Source organism: Danio aesculapii, chromosome 7 (genome assembly GCF_903798145.1).
Source record: "Danio aesculapii chromosome 7, fDanAes4.1, whole genome shotgun sequence".
Taxonomy (NCBI): Eukaryota; Metazoa; Chordata; class Actinopteri; order Cypriniformes; family Danionidae; genus Danio; species Danio aesculapii.
Window position 1 is genome coordinate 66,433,645 of NC_079441.1, and position 6,000 is coordinate 66,439,644.

The window sequence follows — 6,000 nt, forward strand, 5'->3', positions numbered from 1 at the left end:
GTATCTAGTGAGTGAGTAGTATCTACTAGTATCTTATAAAAATAACTAGTGTCTGAGTAAGTACTAAAAAGCACTGGTAGCCTATCTATATGCACTACTAATGAATAAGTACTAGTATAGAAAAGATACTAATATCTAAAAAAAAAATAAGCACTAACATTAAAATAGATACTGTATACGGGTTATGATTTTCAAAATGGCCTGCCATAATTGGCTTCCATACAAGCCTCTCTTAGGCTACTAAGTCATACTTAGGCTACCTGTTTTCTTGCTTTTTTTTTTTATCTTATTTTTTTGTGTTCAAAAGAAACTTATAAAGGTTTGGAGCCCCTTGAAGGTGAGTAAATGTTCATTTTGGGCGAACTGTCGCTTTAAATGTGCTCGTTTTAAATAACAAATTGAATCATTGTTTACGTTTTACTGGCTTAAACAGTCATACTGACACCTAGTGGATTAAACGCACCATCACACAAACGGTTTACTGATTGCACAGTAGAAATGATTTTAATCACAAGAGACACGATTAATTTATTCCACATGTAAGTGTGACTAATTATTAAACAATGAGGTTAATGAGATGAAGTGAACAGAATTCAGCTAGTTATGTGATCCCAGCACTGCCACGAAGAGACCTTCTCCATGTAAAACTAATTAGACTAGATAGACTACTACTGACGAGTTTGTTTTTATCATTCCAGTCATCTTTCCCAGAAGTGCCATTCATTTTTCAAATAAAACAGTGTGTGTGTGTGTGTGTCCATCAGTGTAAAGGCTGAAGAGATTTTAGCCTCTTAGCAACAGCATGGTTTTGTGGCATTTTCTGAGAATTTACCCAAGGTTATTCTTCTCAATCATTCAGATCTGCCATACTCAATACCACCATTCAATCACAGCAGAACTAACAAAACATGGACAGCCTAGAAAACCGAGAGATTCCTTTAACCAAGCATCCAGCTCTCTGCTACAAAAGAGGTTTTAAGCGTTTGGTATGTTAAAGAGCGTGGGTGGATTTAATTATCAACGCTGTCACGCCTCTGCAGTGAGCTTTGACCTTGGCTGTTTTTGTCAGGCTTGTGTTCATATGATGTTCTCTGACCCGTCAGGATGTGTAGATGATGATCCGTTGCTGTGGTGACATATCCAGTCTCCTGAAGAGTCATGTGCCACATTTTTGAGATGAGATTTCCCAGTTTGTTCAGCGTTCAATAAAACCTGTAACCTCTCACATCTTATCTTTACACACACTGCAGCCGTTGACTATGAAGCACAGATGGTGGTAGAAATGGAGAGGATAAAAGATCACATTTTTATGCATTAGACCAGTGTTTCCCAACCCTGTTCCTGAAGGCACACCAACAGTACACATTTTCAACCTCTCCCTAATCAAACACACCTGAATCAACTCATCAGAACATTAGAAAAGACCCCAAAAACCTGACACGAATGGGTCAGATAAGGGAGACATACAAAATATGTACTGTTGGTGTGCCTCCAGGAACAGGGTTGGGAAACACTACATTAGACAATGACATACTCGGTAACACATTAAAATAATGGTCTGATAGTTAATTTGTTTACTAACATAAACAAACAATACATTACGTTATTAATTAATTTTAATATTATTTAAAGGGCACCTAGGTTACCCCTTTTTTTGTCTTTTGTGTCTCCAGAATGTGTCTGTAAAGTTTCAGCTCAAAACACCCATCAGATTATTAATTATACCTTTCATAATTTTCTATTTTATAGCTCCCCTGCTGAAACCAGCCTAGGCTGGTTGGCTGGTTTTAGCTGGTTGACCAGCCTGGTTTTAGAGGAGTTTTGGCCATTTCCAGGCTGGTTTCCAGCCATTTCCAGCCTGGTCTTAGCTGGTCAGGCTGGAAGATGACCAGCTAAAACCAGCCTAACCAGGCTGGGAGCCCAGCCAAAACCAGCTATGTTCAGCTTAAACCAGGCTGGTCAAGGTGGTTTTAGCTGGTCATTTTCCAGCCTGACCAGCTAAGACCAGGCTGGAAATGGCCAAAACCCCTCTAAAACCAGCCAACCAGCTTAGGCAGGTTTAAGCTGTTCTTTTTAGCAGGGTCTGAGCAGCAGGTAGCGTTTTTTTGTGTACTGCACCTTTAAGGCTAGACCTTCACGCCCACTGTTTCCACGTGCCTGTCAGTGTGCCTTAATCTCCTCCCTTGGCTGCCTCAGACAACAGACAGACATGAAGGAACCAGATCTCACGTAACGTTTGTGAGAAATACTACTGTAAGAATTTACCAATGATTATTTGATGCATTTGTTGGGGAGTTGCAATTAGTGGTGGGCAAAGCGAGGCTTCATGAAACACTGAAACAGTCTAAGCAAGTGTGTCGAAGCTTCAAAACGTTTCGAAACCTCACTCTACGGTAACACCTAGTGGTCATTTTTATGTATTGCACTGGAACAGCTTCAGCAAAGAACAGTTGAGCAAATTGAGGTATTAAACCACACTTTGTAGGATTGAACCTTTAAGTGATTTAGTGGAGTGGTTATGTTTCCTGACTACCATGCGGGGATAGTGGGTTCAAATTCAGGCTGATGCAGCTATTTGAAATGCTTTAATATCAGTTTGAAATGCTTTGTTCTTGTATCGTTTTGTTTCAACATTGGTCAGACATCCGAATAAACACTTTGTGAATAAATTTGTCTTGTTTTGGTTATAAAACAGGATTGTTGCTAGATCAAAGACGATAGAAGTAAACAGGAATTATTTATATTATTCATTAAATTTCCTATTTATTGTATTTATTGTCTACCCAAACCCTAAACCCAACCATCACAGTACTGTAAAATATTAATTATTGTTTTACAGTGTTACAAAAATGATGCTAAATTGATGGCGTATCCACTCTAGACTACAACATAAAAGAGTAACATGATTAAAGTACATAAAATCATGATTCGAACCCAAAAGTAATTTGAAGCACAGGAACAACGTGCACAAACACAGTCCACTACGCCATATGAGACAGAAGCATTCACTGACCCTGTCAGTCAATTGAAGATTCGCCAGGTCTTGAAACGCTTCTGAACTATTCGATGCTTTGAATCGCTTTAGTCACATGACCAGGTGTTTTGAAACAATTTAGTCATGTGACCTGGGTGTTTCGAATCATGCTTCGGTGCAGAGTTTCGAAACACTTGCGCTTCGGGATCTCGACACTGTTGAAACGTCAGTTTCACGTCAGCCATCCCTAGTTGCAATGATGAGTCAGACACAATGTCGTTACAAAGTTTACGCACACACACAGAACGCGCATTTGGCTTTGCACTGTTTTTGCACGCATATGTGACAGGATACAGGTTAATCTCCACTGCTCTATGAATATTCGTTAGTTAATGTACAAAATAAACCTGATTTAACGTCCACAAAGCGGGATTGAAGCGTCTTCTTTTATAATTGTTCTGACACGCGGCTGTGCTGATGAAGTAAATCTAAAGTGAATCGCTGTAATTCATTACACACGTGCACTGTTTTAAAACATATTAAACTTGTAAAATTCACTCTTGATCATGTTTGATGACGATTGATGATCCTATCAAACTGAACAGACCTTTTATTCCCGGATGCTTTGCACACGTCCTGTCTTGTTGATATGATTATACGCATTACTACGGAGACATGTTAATACGCAGCTGTCAATCAATTCGGTGGGATCACACTCCTATATCAAGTGGCCTCAAAACCGCTCCAATTGGTCCACCGTTTTTATGTTAAATTTAAAAAAAAAAGGACTGGCTGTGTTTATATCACCCCAATATGACGGTCTATACACTATACATACACATATGTCTGAAAAGTAGATTTTTCACCATAGGTGTCTCTTAAGTTAGATCATGTGAACTCTCTTATTATTAAATGTTGAACTATGATTATTTAATGCTTTACAAGATTATTCATAGTTTAATGTTGGGGTCATTATCACTATAAAGTGCCTTTAATGTCCCACAAGATTGAATCAGTTTTATATGAACATATTGCAAAATATTGAAATTCTGATGTTTTAATATGATTGGTTAAACCAGGGGTCACCAAACTTGTTCCTGGAGGGCCGGTGCACTACAGATTTTAGCTCCAACTCTAATCAAACACACCTGAACAAGCTAATCAAGGTCTTACTAAGTATACTTGAGGCAGGTGTGTTAAGGCAAGTTGGAGCTAAACTCTGCAGGGACACCGGCCCTCCAGGACCGAGATTGGTGACCCCTGGGTTAAACCTTTACACACATGCAGGTAAAACTTAAGTGTTTTGAAATATGTTTTTGTCAAATTTTGCCTTATTCTTTCATTGAATGGATGTGATTTTGTCATGTCCCACACACTGCTCAGCCAACTTCAGTGAGTCTAAAACGTAGGTAAATTAAATCAAATTAGATCAAATAAGATTTTTAACAAGTTATTTGATCAGATAAGTCATTTTGATATCTTTTATTTTGTTTTCACAATATAAACATGCATTATGGATGTGACAAAAAAAGTCAGCGAGTTTACAGTATACAACATGCTTTGTAGAAATTCTGTGAATTAAACTGCACAACCCAAAAGAAACAATGCTCATCAAAAGGATAAGAGTTGACTCTCTATAGAACAAAAATGATTGATTTTATTTTATTTAACATTTTTGTATTTATTATGGAAAAAGCTTGGTTATGGGTGTGACATCTATTCATTATGAATGTGGAATTGCCACTTGTGTGACTTTGGCAAATCAAATATAATTGTTTGAGAACACTGACAGAGACATTGAGTATTTTTACAGTCAAAATACAAGAATACACAAAAAAAACGTAGAAAGGGTTTCGCTATTTTGGTAAAAAAAAGAGTCATGGCAAGGTTTACATTTGCATGGAATTGCTCTAATGCTTAATAGGTTTATCCATTTCATTGCAGTTGTGACACACCAACCTATCTGGTCTAGTTCAGGTCCATTCATCCATTTTACTTTCGGCTTAGGAGTCACCACAGCGGAATGAACTGCCAACTCAACAGCCGAAACCCAGTACTGAGAAACACCTCACTCTCACATTAGCGCCAAATTAGTTTATTCAATTCACCTATAGTGCATGTCTTTGGACTGTGAGGGAAACCGAAGCACCTGGAGGAAACCCACACCAACACGAGGTGAACATGCAAACTCCACACTCCAAACTGGCCCAACCAGGACTCGAACCAGCGACCTTCTTGCTGTGAGGTGAGAGTGCTAACCACTGAGCCACCACATCGCCCTTGTTTGCAACCAGTTACCTTAAATGACTGAATCTTTTTTTTTTTTTTCATATGTTATTGCAGAAGAACAACATCTATATCACACACTGCATGAAAGCATAAATGGACACTGTATTAAAAGCGATATTAGCGCACTAATAAACAACATCATCCATGGCTGCCTGCATCATAACATAATGGCTTTTCATGCATGAGCATTTTGATCAAATCCATAAAGGCGTTGAATTGTGATTCATCTCCCAGAATTATCATAATGCGTCACCCCATATGGCACAAGCAGAACAGAAAGTGAAAAATCACATCTAATTTCCTGTGTACACATCCCAGTCGCTCATTTGCTTGGTTGAATGGGGGGGAAAAAAAAAAGGGTCATTGATGACCAGGTCCACCTTTCATCTGTGTTGTTGGACAACTTGTCTACATCTTAGTTGTTTTTTGCCTGCATGTACAGTTGAGGTCAGAATTATTAGCCCCCCGATTATATTTTTTCCACAGTTTCTGTTTAACGGAGAGAAGATTCTCAACACATTTCTAAACATAATGGTTTTAATAACTCATAATTATGATGTTACTTTGACTAAGCATGGCTATGAAGCAGAAAGGAGGACAAGTCAGGGAGGTAACGAAGACTTTATAACATTAATTATCGGCCATGAATCGGGTCAAAGACAACAGATAATTCTATAAAACATTTGTATTCTATATAACTGTCAATTAATATTTTTGCAAAAGTCTTAGAATATTAT